Below are 17,434 nucleotides of genomic sequence, written 5' to 3' on the forward strand. Positions count from 1 at the left end.
CATGTCCATATTATAGCAGTTAGAATGGAATGGTAAAACAAAAGCTGAACAGAATTTTCTTTATAAATACTAGCAATTTAAGAAAACATGCTGCATTTGGGGCATTTAATGAAATTGTATGATGGCATTCAGTTTACAAAGTAACATTACTTGAACAAAACTACCAAACAGACTAAATGTAGCATTTTAAGTGCAATTATAAAAAGTCTTAGCCAAATCGAAATGTTCCTATAATATGGAATTATGATTTTTCCTGATACAGGCTTAAACTGTGCTCTGAATTTTCTAAAAGCAATATGTATTCAAGTTCATAATGAAAACATAAGCTTAGAGATGTTTTCTCATTAGATGTTATAAAATACATTAGAGAAGAAAAAGGAACAAACTATTTCTAGACCATATAATCTATAACGAAAATGTTCTTAATGTAATTTTCAACCCATAATAGAGACTAATTTTCTACAGTAGGAGAAAAAAAGATTATTTATAGTTGTTTGTAAATAGTACCTTGAAGGGCTTTGTGTTTAATTAATGCCTAGTGACAAATCTGATTGCATCTTCAGAATCAGAGACTGGCAGAAGCTCTGGGTCAGGGCAACCATTTACTATAGCAACACTGAAATGTGGGATTGATGTAGCTTCAGTCTGGGATGTTTTATTTGAAAATCATTAGACCCCAGTAACACCAATGATGCTATTTTCTTAGCTTTCAGTATTTGTGCATATGCTCATGAAAGTGCAACGACCCACTGAGGAGTGAATTAAAGGATATTTCAAGCCATATCCTTCATGAGAGTGAGTAGCTCTTCACAAAGTTTCAATATAAGAAATGTAAGGCCAAAAATAAATCTGTAACCCTATCTCTCTTTTGTAACTCAATATAGTTATATAGGTAAACCTGGGGGGGGGGAAGCTGGGGAAGAAAGAGAAATACATTAGATTTAATGTGGGAACCTGTCAATACCAAGAATGGTTATGAATGATACCCAAGGTCAGATATTGGGGAGTATTTTGTGGGATCATGTTTAGAACTGTACTGGTGCCAGTACATTCCAAGCATTCCTAAGGAACTCAACCCTGAAGTATTTAAATAACAGGTGCCACTTTCAGTTTCAGTTAAATTATTCAGTTAGCAATTCACTTTAGAATGTGACAAAATTCCAAGGACAGAGAGACTGAATAAAATACTGATAAGGCAAAATCTCAAAAAGACAGGACAGGATATCAGCCAACCACCTTATCTTTGTGATCCAGGGGCATGGCAACAAGACATATATTTGTTCCTGAAGCAGTTGTCAGAATAAAAGGTTTCTTCAAGAGTTTAACATCCTCAGTCTCATTCTATTATTCATTATCTAACAGAGCAGACAAGAATAGTACCTCCATTTACCTGTGCAATGTTATATTATTATCTTTTTCTTTCTTGCAGTCTTTTATCAGTGAAATAATTTTTATTTTCATTTTATTGTAGTAAGAACACTTAATTTGCAATCTGCCCTCTTACACAGTGTAAATAGATAATTCATGATTGTTGACTATAGGTACAGAAGATCGCTCGAGCTTATTCATCTTTGTAACTGAAAAGGTATGCCTATAGATAAATAATTCCCTGCCTCCCCTTACCCAAGCCCCTAGTAGCATCCATTTAATTATTTGATTTTTATAAATTTGACTAAGTTTCCACTTATATAAATAATATAAAATAGTCTTTTATCTTTCTATGTCTGATAAACTCAGTAGCTTCTTATCTCTTTCTTGTTTTCTACCAAAGTTGTACAGTGATATATTTCCTAAAATGCTGCATTCCCTCTGCAATAGTGACTATGAGGTTCATAAATACTCCATGCCTCTATCCTTCTTAGCTACTAGAGAGACTGTAACTCCCTGATGACTTGAAGTCAGGTAAGGCCACATGACTTGCTTTAGCCAATGAATAAAACATGAGGGGAAAGTGCCTGGGTGACTCTGAATAGGTGTTTTAATAGCCATACTTTTTTGCCATGTTCTCATCTATTTGCCACCAAAATTGACATGGGCCACCCAGCCTAGGGCAAAAGCGTGAACCCAGAAGCCAGCATAGCATGGAGCTACTCTTCGATGAATATGTTCAGGAATGAGGAGGAAAAAATCCCTTGTGGGTTTTAGACAGTGTGTTAACTTTTTTTTTTTTTTTTTTTTTTTGAGACCAAAATCCCTCACAAGAACAAATGAGAGGAGGAAAAGTTTATTTTTGGCTCAGGGTTTCAGAGGTTTCAGTTCATGGTCTCTGGCTCTATTGCTTTGGGCCTGCAGTGAGGCAGAATATCATGGTGGAAGGGTGTAGTATGGGAAAGCTGCCCAACTTATGGTAGCCAGAAAGTAGAGTTGGAGAGGGGAAGCAGGGACAAGATACAGTCCCCAAGGGAATGCTCCCAGTGACCTTGTTTCCTCAACCATGCCCCATAGTGTACCTTTCCTCCCAGTCATCCATTCATATCCTCTGATGAGGTTTGCACCCATCACTTCCAAAAAGCTACACCTCTGGACATTACTTCACTGAGGACCAAGACTTCATCCAAACCATATGGGTAATAAGGGTTTGTTTGTTTGTTTTCTATGGTTTTCATGATTGAACCCAGACCTTGCACATGCTAGGCAAGTACCATACCACTGAGCTACATCCTTAGTCCCATAATACATACTAATATTAAAAGTTTATTATCTACTACTTCATTCTGATGCATAAATCTGATGATATACACACTGACAATAGTAAAGAAATTCTATTTTAAAACATGAATTAATGATTCTTACTACTAATTATCATAGATGTAATAAGCATTCCTACATTATCTTAGTTTATTCTAAATTAGTCCAGTGTTAGAGCTGTAGTTTTCTGATACCCACTCAGAGCTGTGGTAGGATACTTGTCACATTTAACTTCTTTGTATGGCATAATGAGACTTAAACACTCACATTGTCATTCCTTAAACCAGGGTAATGAGAATAAGAAAGGATAGAGAGAGGCATGGCTTTTCTTTCTTTACATAGAACCAGTCAACCCATTTTGAGATTTATCAAATTGCACAATTAAGTTTAAAGATAAAGAAGAAGTGAAAGTTTCAAAGTTATGGCTATGACTTTTTAAAAAAATTTTTATTGTTAGTTGTTCAAAACATTACATAGTTCTTGATATATCATATTTCACACTTTGATTCAAGTGGGTTATGAACTCCCATTTTTACCCCTTATACAGATTGCAGAATCACATCGGTTACACATCCACTGTTTTACATATTGCCATACTAGTGTCTGTCGTATTCTGCTGCCTTACCTATCCTCTACTATCCCCCCTCTCCTCTCCTCCCCTCTTCTCTCTCTATCCCATCTACTGTAATTCATTTCTCCCCCTTGTTTTTTTTCCCTTTCCCCTCACTTCCTCTTGTATGTAATTTTGTATAACCCTGAGGGTCTCCTTCCATTTCCATGCAATTTCCCTTCTCTCTCCCTTTCCCTCCCACCTCTCATACCTGTTTAATGTTAATCTTCTTCTCATGCTCTTCCTCCCTACTCTGTTCTTAGTTACTCTGCTTATATCAAAGAAGATATTTGGCATTTGTTTTTTAGGGATTGGCTAGCTTCACTTAGCATAATCTGCTCTAATGCTATCCATTTCCCTGCAAATTCTATGATTTTGTCATTTTTTAATGCAGAGTAATACTCCATTGTGTATAGATGCCACATTTTTTTTTTTATCCATTCATCTATTGAAGGGCATCTAGGTTGGTTCCACAGTCTTGCTATTGTGAATTGTGCTGCTATGAACATCAATGTAGCATTGTCCCTGTAGTATGCTCTTTTTAGGTATGATATACTTTTAAGATAAGTATAAATTATATAATTAAAGGGAGAAAAGAGTACCTGACTAAAAACTTAAGAGGACAGCAATGTTCACAGAGTGTCTGTCTCTGTCTCTGTCTCTGTGTCTCTCTCTCTCTCTCTCTCTCTCTCTCTCTCTCTCTCTCTCTCTCTCTCTCTCTCTCTCTCCCATACACACACACACACAAACACATACATACATATTTATATATATACACACACACATATAAATGTGTGTATATGAGGGCTGGAGTTGTGGCTCAACTTGGATGGAACATTCACCTAGCATGTATGAGGTATTAGGTTTGATCCTCAGCACGACATGAAAATAAAGATATTATGTCCACCAAAAAAAAATTTAAAAAAAAGAAAGAAAAATTAAAATAGCATCATCTATACTTCTTTCTCATCAAACATCTTTATAAAAGATAATACTAATAGAGAAAAATGTAGAGGACTATATCCTTTATTTAACTTTGTTTAATCTTTCATTATTAAAATCAAATCTAATCCTCTTTCTAGTGCTATTCAATAGATAATAGCTATGATCAATGCAATGGTCTGCATTTGTGCTGTCCAACACAATAAGCAAACTGAGCACCTGGCAGTGGCAATGCCACTGAAGAACTAAATTTTTGGTTGACAATTGATGATTAAGTTGATAAATAAAAGACCAATGTCACTGGTATAGTGCACTATTAATAGCACACTATACCTCCATGTACCTGAGAAGGATCTTATGTCTTTAAAGTCACAAAAGAAAGTTTGGAAGTGCTAACACCAAAACTCAACATTCAGAGCCTTAGTGCTAATTAAAATTTACTTAATGGGATGAGGGTCATGGTAAAAGGGGGTCTTGTCACTGCAGGAGTATTACTCAGAAAAGTCAGAATATTAAATGCTTTTTTGGTGCTAAAATTAATTTGAGTACAAAATCAGTTTGTGAATTTCATACTTCTTTCCTCCTTTTTAATCCACCTGGGCCATATTTCCGTCATAATAAATAGTACACTTCTATAGTCCTGTATACACCTTTCTGCAAATCTGACATCAACATAAATATCTCACATTGCTTCTAATTGATTTGCAAAAATATATCAGCTTCCCAGCTCTTGTTTCTTTGCAAGTTTAAAAGCTTCCACATATGTACAATTCAGTTGATTTGAATTTGAACTTTTTAGAATATATCTGGAATTGTGTCATCACCACATGAGTGCCAAAGGAGGGGATTTCTGAGACTTACCGTTTATACAACTACACAACTTTTAAGTATGGTTGTTTGAGGTTACACCTCTACCCTTACGGGTCTCTTGGATATGTTGCTCTTGGTCTGTCTAAAAGTGCCATCCATGGAAGTATCAGCCCAGTTCCACCAATAACTGTGTGCATTATAAGTAAGAGTGTTTATTTGTCTGTCATGAATCCAAGGTTTTATTTTTTAGCAATTTAAAACAAAACTATTAAGTTTTGCTCCATTGCATGAGATCAAAAATAGATATTACTGTATTATTGAAACATCAAAGTTTGATTGGAAACATAATATACAGATCAAAGAATTTTTTCTTGAGATTATTTCTGTGAATAAACTCAAGGAAAGATTTTGCAATTCATAGTCATGGATTCTGAACCTGCAATCTGTAATTGATCTGAAAATTATAACATTTTTGCTGCTATCAGTCCAATTCTATTTATCTGCATTTGTAAGATATATCGAAACATCAATTTTAAAAGATAGTCAAAACAGTTTTGGGGAGAAGGAATTTTAAAATATTTTCATCATTAAGTAACTTGATGTTTTAAAAATTTTATCACATTTAAATTTCTTATCTCTTTCATAGAATTATGACTTGATAGATTATCACATCATTAGAAAACGCCAGTGGGCCTCCATTGCTTGTTGTTTAAACTGCATTGTACAGTATGTAAAAAGCTCTTCAAACCTGGGAATAACTTTTTAGCTTCTTCTTATAGTAGTTCCTTCTGCCTGAAATTTTTTACTTCTTGAGAAATGCTCTATTCTTAAAATTTAGAGCACTATCCCTCTTTTTCCCATTTAGCAATTTCCCTCTCACTCTTCTAGAATCAGTGCACATGTCATCTCTTCCATTCATTAAACAAACAACGAGCATTCACTTTGTACCAGCCACTCTGCTAAGTGCTTATAAATTAATGCATTCACTCATCAGAACTGATCTGTGAAGTACATACTGATGCTTATCATGCTTTTACAAAGACAGATAAGGGTTGCCCAGCTTTTTGTCTCACTTTATAAGGGCCACTCCACTCCATCCACCATTACTGGACAACACTGATAGCATTCATTGTGGATATTAGATACTCTGTCTCCCTTACTGGGCAGTACTTATACCATCAATCTCTACCACCAGTCATTTGTCTAGAACCACCTCTTCTCCAGTGGTCAAATCTCAGAGTGGAACCAAGTGAATTTTAAAGACTGCTATAGGTTTAGAGTAAGAAATAAAGCTCTAATTATTGTTGCATGTCCTGATTGCATCCTAAGGACTCCAGTCTATAAATTCAGATTAGTTTTAGTTTATTAGCATAATGGCTTTGATTATTGCCATGCTTTTCTGGTAGAGCCAATACATGCTGTATTTTTTTGTTTCTATCAACTAATAGGATTGATTGGGGGTGGGGCATATAGGGGTAGAATTTCAGAAGGATAGAGGGAAGGTCAGTAGACTCAAGGAAGGAGATTGAGTGGAATAGAGGAGGGACAGGAAAGGAGAGGAAATGTGGGATGAATTTGACAAAAATCACACTATGTACATATATAAATATACCACCTTTTTATGTACTATAAAGTACCAGTTAACAAAACAACAACAACAAACAAAATACAGTAGAGTGGGAGCAGGGAATGAAGAGGAGCCACTGGGGGATGAAATGGAGCAAAGTAAATTCCATACATGTATGATTATGCTGAAATGAACTCAACTGTTATGTATAACTATAATGCACAAATAAAAACATTTTTAAAATAAAAATCATGAATATTCCACTGTTCTAGTGGCAGAAAACATTTATTGAGTGGTGACTATATATGCTGTTCCTAGAATAAAGAATTAAGAAAACTTGAGAGATATTAAGAAGTATATTTCAAAGCATGTTGTTTCCTGCACCAATCTGGCAAATCCTAGGTAGAAATGTTCACCACATATTAATGTAGCAAAGAGGTTGTAATTCCAATTATTTTTGGAATAATTGTTCTTATTCCAAAAAAGAAGTTGGGTTAGTGAAATAGGATGCTTCTATCTTAATTTCCCCAAAGTTTTAAAAATTACTTTTTGGGAAAAAAAAGACCATAGTCTCAGTATACATCAACAATATTTTGATGAAAGATAAATATTTTCAAATTATATTGTGATTTTTTAAATCATATAATTTTATTGGAAATTGAGACATTGTTTTATCCATTTCTGTATACATGAACTAAAATTTTAAGTGGAAATTTAGACATTATTTTTGGATAATATTATAAAGTATTTTTATTTTTGAAACTCAGAAGCCAAAAAAACTCTGTAAAAGCCAGAAAGGTTTACATAAAGAAAAATATCTGATTCTATATTCACATATTACATCAAACCATTCATATGAAAAATTCAGTCAGTGGTTGCAAAAGGGATAAAGAAGACAATGTGTCAAATGAATCTGTCTGAAGCCATTTCTGGTTCTGAAAGAGAACAACCTCTGGCTGATCTTCCATTCTTCTGGTACCTTAAGACAATCTCTAAGCCAGTATAACAGTTAAACCTCTTGGCATCTGACCCAAGCTCGAGCTCCAGGCATGAATTGTTCTTATTCCAAAAGTCACATTTGGAAACCTTCCATAGCAGCACACAGAGATCGGAGTATTAGTCCCTCTGAGTGCTAGGTCAGCATAATTCAGCCATATTTCATTCTATGAAGAGCAGTTTTCAAAATAGAGAAAAATATTCTACATTTTACCTTGCCAAGGGCAAAAGCAAAACCAAAAGAAGTCACACTTATATTTATGTTAGACAATTGCAACTTGTAAAACACCCATGAAACATGGAAGATGTCCTATATAATTAAAAAATGTTCAACAGTTTTAAACTGGACTTAGAAGATTGCAAGCACAGTATATTCAGATATCACTGATCATTGGCTTGATTATCAGAGGAAATTTTTGAAAAGAAAACTTTGTTATGAACCTTGGTCCCCTGAGAAGAGAGAAGAGTATAAACCCAGTTTGTTTGTTCGTTTGTTTTAAACTATATTTAAAAATGACTTCTGAGAACTAAATAGAAAGAAATATAATTACCTATTATAATTGCATTTTCTCTGTATAATGGGAATATATTTATATTTTTATTCCTAATATATTCTTGACTAATCTCATCTTTAGGCAGGTCTTGTATTATTCATATGTAGATTTTTTTTCACATTTCTTCTTGCAAGTTTGAATGGCTGATAGGAAGCAAAATACAGGAATTAAACTTACTTTAAAAAGATTGCATTGGCACATAGCAAAGCAAATGAAATACTGGATAACAGCTTCCAAGAAGCTCTTTTGGGATAATAGTGTAAATTGAATTGCCTGCCTTGAAAGCACATCACAGGTGGCAGGTGAAGAAATTCTCAGCTTCTCTGACTTCTTTCCAGCCAGTAAATGTGTCCATCAAAGTCACATGGCCAGCCCTACTTCTTCCACTGAACTTGTAGTGGGTGGCAGGGGAATAGGGGGATAAAAGCAGCAAGAAATACAGAGATAAGTGCATGCTTGTTTTCTTGGAGAGAAAGACCTGCTATGTTACTTCTGAAAACAAAATAGATTTTAAACAAGAATATTGTGTGCCTATTAAAACCACTGATAACCATTGCCCAAAACCAATTTGGGGATAGGATTCCAAAACCTGGGTTCTACTATGTCTCAATATAGTTTGAACACTGATTTGCTTTTTGACCTTGAGTGAATCACTTCCCCGAACTTCTGTTCCTCTCATATAAAATGGCGGCAATAAATAATGCTATTTCCATCTGCCACTTCTTTATGATTATATTAGTTTATTTATGTCAAAAAATACAGGCTCAAGAAACTAAAAATCCCTAAACACTAAACATGTAGTCTCCTGGCCTGATAATTTCCATTCCCCCAAAAAAGTATTTCTGAGACAATTACATGAAATAGTACATCTAAAATGTCTACCATATAGTATATACTCAACCAATATCAATCCCTCTGCCCAAGGTCACCTCCAATATCTCATGCTAGTAAAGTCTTGTCTACCATCTGAAAATCTCTTTGTGATGGGCATAGCAGATGCAGCTATGATTACTAGATTTGAGAAATATAAGACTTAAGAATACCTGGAAGTCTAATCTTATTAAAAAAAAAAATCAGTACACTAACTTTTGCAGACTTTCTTTTCAAATGGTGCTCTATTTCAGCACACAAGTACATGTTGCATGTATACTTTATTTAACACAAAATCCACTAGTTATTCAATAAATGAATATTATTCACCTGAATAAATAAGTGAATGTGTCAACTGAAGGAAGGCTTCAGAGTCAGAAGAAAATACATATTGTCTCATTATTAGATGGACTACATAGGAGATCCTGACTTGCTCTGTGAGATTGATGTAAGCTATGTAATTGAATCTTATTGTGAATTCAGTTTGAACTGGGAAAATTTTATCTAACTTATTGAATGAAACTCAAGGTTTTATTCATCATCCATGTAATGGGCAGGATAATAATTCTATTTACAAAGGTTTGTTAAAATTGAAGATGAAATCTAGCTCGTCAGAGTCATGGTCTGAGATAAATATGGTAGCTGTCTTTAAAATATGTATTACTTTTACATATATTATGTGTTTTTAAAACAACTACTTTAAATTTACTCATATAATTATATTGCTGAATGGAGGTTTTGGGGAATTGCACACAAGATTTTCTCATTCCCATTGAACTACACTGCTGCTCGTTGTACGAGAATGAAAGCTGCTGACCTTCTGAATGATTCTGAATGTCTTGTAATCAATACCAAAGACGTGAAAGGCTAGTGTAAAGACAGTACTTTTCATTAGATCATAGTGTCTTCTAAACATAACTGTCTCTTATTTTTTGGACATAGAAATTAAAAAAAAAACCATTCATGTAAAACTGAAATGTCTCTTTGAGTCAATAATAAATTACTGGTCGCAAACTATTTAATAACAAGGGATTGATTTGAAGCCAGGCAGCATTTTAGACTTATCTATTGTCTTCAGCTGGACTGAGTTAATGAGGATTTGTAATTACTTTGAATTTTAACTAGTACATCTTTTTCATTTTGGAAACTGATTTTATATTAGTGTCATATTTTATGGTTTACCCAATTACCTGACCATACAAGGTTGACAGAATTCACCATAATCAAAGGCATTTAAATACAATAAGTTATTTTAATGGTCAGAATGTGTTTCTTTTCTTCAAGAATATCTATCTTGTTATAAAATGTTTCTTGTGTGTAATTATTAAGAATGTATATTTAAAAATTATAAAATAGACATGGAAATAGCTTTTAGTAACTAAAAAACATTATTCACATATTTTTCTTTATATATAGTTTCAAATTATATTGTATATCTAGAAAAAAAATAGAAATTTAAAATGCCAGCCATAGGTATTAAATTTCATAAACTACAGAATATTTCTATATGAACTGTCAGTTTGCAAGCTATTAATCTCCTTTTTAAAAGACAGGCTTAAAAAAAATGATGTAAGACATTCTTTGCATATTCACCCCCACCGGACAAGAACACTTACTTATGCTACAGAGTGGTCTCCTGTGCAAATAAGAGGCAGAGCACAACCTCTATAGAGACTATCCTATGCCCTTTTCTGCTTGGCTAGGAACTGTCCAGTGTCATAAACACAGTATTGCTCTGTTCTCAGCTGGAAATGGGTTACACTAGACACATATACAGCTTTACTATAGCAAAAGAAAATAGATCAGTTTGCCCATGGTTATTCATTTATGTTTCTCCTTGGGGGTCCTTAAGAAGCAAATGATATGCAAACAGCTGCATGATTATTGTTATGCTCTTGTTGCTATTTGGTGATAGCTATTTACATGTAAATTACTATTTGGAAAAGTACAACTTCTCTTCACCAGTAACCAGACAACAAAACAGTTCTTACTAAGCTGTCCAAGATTAATTACTCAAAAATACATCCTAAAGGAATTATTCTTTAGAATTCTGCATTTCCTAGAAAAGTAATTTTAGGATGAATAGAATATGAGAATAACTCCGCCCTGAGTCTAAAGCAGTATCTATATAGTGATCAACTTTAGAATATGTAAAAGGCATATTCTTGCTGTGAAGATTGATTCTGCAAAATGGGAAGGAAAAGGAAAGCAGGAAGGTAGAGAAGACACTAAAAGACAGATGAGAAGAGACCAAGGATAAAAAGTTGATTTAGTTCCAAATCTTATCTCTGGGTTAGAGGAGATGAAATCACTCCTGGCCCTGAAAGCATTTATGCCTGAAAATTATCACGAGAACAATCATCATGAAGATACCTGAATTAGGAATATAAAAGAGTTCTGCTTATTAATGTTAACACTTGGGTTTTGTTTCCCACTAAATGAATATACTTTTGTTTAAACAGGCATTTACATGTTTAAAAGTGGATCATAATTTATATTCAACTTTGTATATTTTCACTTCAATTAATATAACCAGAGAAAAATTGAAAGACTGTGTAAGACCTTGTTTTATTATTTTTTTGTGTTTCATTATACTATGCCATTTTAAGATAGAAATATTTATGTACCCATCTTTGCCTTTTTTTTAATACTCACTTGGAATCATAATTTATTATTTTTTGCAAAACTAAGTAAATTATAGGAATATGTTTTTTAAAACAATAGCTAAATAGGATATAGAATATTAAATTTCAATTGAAAAGATCAAAGACTTTGTAAACAGATGTTGAATAATCCACTTTCCATTACATGTACTTATTTATGTTCTTAAATTCACTTTCCCAAACCCCACCATTGATGAGATTATATTGTCCTATTGCCATGATGCAAAAAAAAAGAAAAAAAATCCTTAATCAAATATTCTTTTTCATTTATAGATCAAAGTGTAAAAGATTAGAAAGCAACTCTAACTTTTAGGTAGTCAATTAAAAAAAATGCAAGATGGGTATTTACACTGTACGGGATGGAATGGGCCACCTCAGTAGCTTCTGAAGCTAATAAATGTCTATTACCATGATTAGTTTAGCAAGTTTGGTTCTCTTAGCTTCTACAACATCAGGTAAGGTAGTGATTAAGTTTGTACATGGAATCAAAGTCACTATATCAAACAATATGTGGTTAAGGATTTTAATTTTAATGTATACACTGATAAATTGCATTCCAGGAAAATTATACAATTTATACCATCATTAAAAGTATAAGAGAATGTCAGTTGCTTCAATTGATTCCACTTAAACTGATCAAAGTGTCAATAGTCTACTAAATAGTGACTCTTTTTCTTCCTCCAATTCCATTTTTCAGAGGATTTTAATCAATCCAAAGGACCTGAAGCTGGATTAATGTAATCAAGGAAAGCAGGGAATATAAAAATATACATGATTCAAAAGAACAATTACAACATATATATTATAGGCACAAGTCTGGCTTTTCAATACTGAAATACATATAATTAAAAGCCATAGATGGTAGAAAAGGAAAAAAGAATTTAAGAACAATTTGGATAATGTGAAAACAAAGTTTATTTTCAAATATACTTTATAGATTTGTAGATTTTATGTAGTTCCATAAGGCCAAAAGTGACAAGTCAAGCTTATTTCACATTATTCTTTTTAAATGTGATCAACTCTAAATTAAATAGTAATTTTAGAGTGAATAGAATATGAGAATAACTCCACTCTGAGTCTGAAGCAGTATCTGTATAGTGAACAACTTTAGAATATGTAAAAGGCATATTCTATAAGGAATAGAACTATAGATATCCCCAATTTACAATTTAAAAAAGAATCCTATAGTATAATATAAAATAAGCTTATTTTAAACTTACTATAATGTCTTCTAATATTTTCAGCATATATGTAATTTCATAAACATTCGTTTAGTATTTTTTCAATAACTATTTCATAGTTTGATTACTTAACATGTATTAGACACTTATTTAAGTGCAGGAGCATAATGGAAAATAAAGCAAACAGTTTTTTATTTTCTTTTCATGGAAATCCCATTCTAGCGGAAAGAGGTAAACAAAAATCAATAAAAATTACATATAAAGCCAAATGGAGTAAAGTATTATGAGGAAAAGTAAAGCAGTTATGGGGATGGATGCAGTTAAGCAATTTGGTGATGGAGGAGACCACATTTGGGTAAAGAGAGGAAGCAACCTGGAGAGGTTGTGTTTGAGAACTGATCTTAGTAAATGAGAGAGGCTCTTGGCAGTGTCTGGGGAAGATCCTTAAGCAGAGGGAACAGCTGATGCAAAGATCTACAGCTGGTTGGAGTGTGTTCAGGAGTTTATAAGTTGGGGCTTCAGTGGCAATCTAGGCAGTGAAGGGAGAACCTCAGGAGATGAGGTCAGAGTGAAGAGGCAGTGGTAGGAAAACTAGTAGGATAAGCTAGAAAAGTATTTTTTCCTGAATGTATTTGGAGTGTAAACTTATAACACACATATTAAATCATCCTACTTTGTGGAGACTAGATTCTAGGAAACAGGAATGGAAGCAAGCATTTGCAATATCCTGGAGGCAAATATTAGATGTTTTGAAGATAATGTTGATTGCTTTGCAATTATTTATATGTGTGACATGAGAGAAATAAAGAGTATTATTCAAAATTCATTCCCAAGGTAATAATATAAGGACCAAAATATAGCATTAAGAGCTGATCAGATGTATATTTCTACTCACAAAATTGGCACTATAACATCTGAAATGGAATATCTACAATGCACTCATCCTACATTCCATCCTTTGAGAAAATATGGTATTAGCTTAAAACTGACTACTATAGTCTAAATATCCTCTTCCCCACCACCACTCTCCCCAGTATGGAATGAATTAGGCAGAGATGAATCTTATAAGCTTTTGCTTTCCTTCCCTTCTTCAATCACTTGCCTACCTTCCTAGTTCTGAGCCATCTGTGTTAAAGGATTGCTGCAGCGGTGCAGGGATAGGCTAAAAACTGAGCAAAAAAATTATAATTTTATATATATATATATATATATATATATATATATATATATATATATATATATGAATGAATATGACAAGAGCAGGCAGGAATGCATGCTATAGTACAAAAAATATGGTGTATTTGGGCTTTTATAAAGATTCCTTCAATAGTCCATGTTTTACACTGTTTTGTCACTTTTTTAAAAAGTGTTTTTGTCTGTTACTCTGTTTAGTACATAGATCCATTAATACTCTCCTGCCTGGCCAAGGGTTCAGCTGGCATTTGTGGATAATTTTTATGAGACCCATCCCTTGATGTAACTTTGAGTATAGTTAAAGACTGTGCTCTTATCCTAGGTGGTGTTTTTCCTGAGAATGTACTCATTTTTTTCTCATATTTCAGGAGTCTGTCAAAACTAACTATCTAGCTTTTAAGTATGAGGAATCATGTAAATAAATAATTCCATCACAATTTTTACCCTTTAAATATGAAATGTTTTTGCCACCAGGTTTTTATATTACTGTTAGATGAAAATCAACACTTTTCTTTACATCTTTCTATCTATTGAGTCTTAATATTTCATGCAGAGAGAGGAATCAAAATCATAAATAATGCATCTTAACCTCCTAGGTGGAATAAATGTGAATACAGTGAGTTGTTGTGCTAATCAAATGTAAAGAACTTTAGTGTCAACACTTTGATGTTAATGTCAACTCTTTGATGATTAAACTGCCAATAGATCATTTAGATGTTTAAATTAGTTTTTGTTGCTAATTTAAAAATCCTTCTCAAAGTGTGTTATTTAACCAATGGCCAACCAAATTCCTAAGGCAAATGGTGATAGCTTTTGTACTCTAACCAAGAAGCAGTGATAGGTACAAACTATACAGTTCAACACACCTTGAGAAGAGAAGAGATGCAAGACAGAGGAAAGTATCCAACTTTAAGAGATACATACACCAAGTTAATAACAATGAATGATCAGAATTCAGTGAAAAAGGATTTGCTCAGCTGAAATATTATGAGTTTAGAAAAATATTCCTAAACAACAGTGGTCAGTAAAATATGAGCCAATATTTATTGAGCACACACTTGATTTAAGACAGTTTTAAAATTGTTAGTTATGATGCCATATGAAGTTAGATAAATGTTTGACTATTAGGATGTCACAATCAGCTTTTTTTGAATCTGCAGCAAAGAACTGAGTTACAAAGGAAATTCTTTAGAGCATAGCAAGTAGATTTACAGATCAAGTCCTCTTATTTCTCTTTACAATAATAGCCAGAATTTATTTAGTGTTTTTTATGCACCAGGTACTTGTTCTATGTACTTCATACTTCCTGTTTAATTTCTCCAGAAGTCCTCTGAGATCAGTGCTATAATTATTCCCATATAAAAATGTGGAAACTGAGGCGGAGGTGGTTAAAACAGCAAGCAAGAATTTTACCCCAGAATTCTGACTCAACAGCTCAAACTCTCAAAAACTGGATATTTAAAACTTTTAAGTATAGGATTGACATCCCCTTTCTTCTTACCTATTTATTATTATATTCCCCTTTTAAATATAAATAATAGCCATCTTACATAACAAAACATAAGGACACAAACTTATAAATCTATGTCAAGAAAATTATTATAGAACCTGGAACAAAATTCAGAGAACAGAGACAGGTAAACAACACATCCGGAGAATATATGAAAGAAAGAAAGATGAGAGGCAAGGGAAGAGGTCACTAGGAAAATTTTCCAATAGGTCACTAAAATAACCACATCAAAACAAAACAAAACTCTTGGCTCTAAGTACTGCGAAGAAAATCAACTAAGGAGTTTCTTAGGGTAGGAATAACAGTCAGTCTTAGTTCCAGACTCTCTTTTCTTATATACCCTCTACAGATGGTTTTTATTACATAAGTTATCATCTAGGCATCCATCATCCAAAATTTATATCTCCAACTCCAACATGTACTCCCAGCTTCAGCCATATATCCAGTTTGTGTGCTGTACATCTCTACTTGGCTATCTCACTGGAACATCCTCAAACTTCAATTCATAATCTCCACTCATTCCTAAATCTGTTCTCCCTTCATCTTTGGTTTCTCAATAACAGAAGCACCATATATTCACATGCTAAAATTAATCCAATGACATTAAATTGGAAAAGTTTTCTCTGGGTTATCCTTATAGACCCAGTGTAATCAGAACCATCCTTAATAGTGAAGAGAGGCACAGATATAAATAAATTCAGGAAGACCCAAGCCAAAGAATGGGGGCTCCTCTAGAAGCATGGAATGGAAAGAGAACTACAATGAATGGCATCATGTCCCATCCTGACTTAGAGAGCTGTTTTACATGTTATCCCTCCATACTTTTCCATCACCCCTACTTCTACCTACCCTTTAGCCAACTCTGACCCAAATAACATGTTTCAAACAAAATATCACTGGCACAGAGAAAAATTATCTGAACTTAAATAATACTATATTGAATCCCATATCTAATCATGCATGTTAATGATGTTCTGTAATGACCCATTGTTAACACTTGCTACAATTTCAATTAGTTAATGTTTATGTAAAAATTTCACTTAAGATTTCTCTCCTACAGCCTTAAGCATCAAAGAAAATGTAGCCAAGGAATATTTATCTTGTTTGTTATTATAATCAAATAACTTGCAGAGTACCTAGAATTGAGTAGGTATACAGAAAAAACATGCAGACTGGGAAGATAACTAAATAGTTGGGTGGATGGAGAGTTGGTTGGATGCATGTTAGGTGGATGGAGTTACAAAATATACTGACACAGAGCTATACCAGTTTAGGTTGTATTTTAAAGTGGCTATACCCAATCAGTGGCCACATTTCTACTCACAATTGGAAATTTGACAAAAACTTTCAAGATATTTTTTCAAAGTAGATTTGTCTTAATCCTGACCATCCAGTCAAAGTTCTGATCTGTAAAAGTCATTTTCCATTCCATGACCATTTTCTATGCCTCCATTTATATACTTATGCACAGACACTCATCACTTCAAAATTCATTTGAAGACTGAAAAAAGAGATCGTAATCACAGATAAAACTGCAGTTGCTTAAAAGTGTGACTAAAGCCATTTTCATCAGGCTTTCCAAAGAGTGACATAAATATGTGACTCTCTGAGCATGAATATTTTCTGATTTTCTCGGGAGCCATAGAAGTTGTTTTGGCTCCTTCTAAATGCATATAAATTGACCAGTGTAAAAAATCCTCCTAAACACACAAAATAAAGACTATGCAGTTGCATTGGACAGAGGATTTTTATCATATGATCAAAGAAAATTATATGATTGTCAGGTTCAACCTCTATTCTCATAGTCATATATGATCCCTACAACTAGAATATTAAAATCCCTATTTTA

General features: G+C 33.4%; 1 protein-coding gene and 1 non-coding gene across 2 annotated transcripts in view; one reads left to right on the forward strand and one right to left on the reverse strand.

Moving 5' to 3' along the window:
• Window positions 1–17,434, forward strand: part of Cntn5 (contactin 5) — a 663,533-nt gene that overhangs the window by 447,836 nt on the left and 198,263 nt on the right. The window lies entirely within an intron of this gene.
• On the reverse strand, window positions 12,049–12,179 carry LOC113185394 (small nucleolar RNA SNORA66). Its single transcript, XR_003301125.1, has one exon. It is a non-coding gene; the product is annotated as a small nucleolar RNA SNORA66 (small nucleolar RNA).

Source organism: Urocitellus parryii, chromosome 4 (assembly GCF_045843805.1).
Source record: "Urocitellus parryii isolate mUroPar1 chromosome 4, mUroPar1.hap1, whole genome shotgun sequence".
NCBI classification, from domain to species: Eukaryota; Metazoa; Chordata; class Mammalia; order Rodentia; family Sciuridae; genus Urocitellus; species Urocitellus parryii.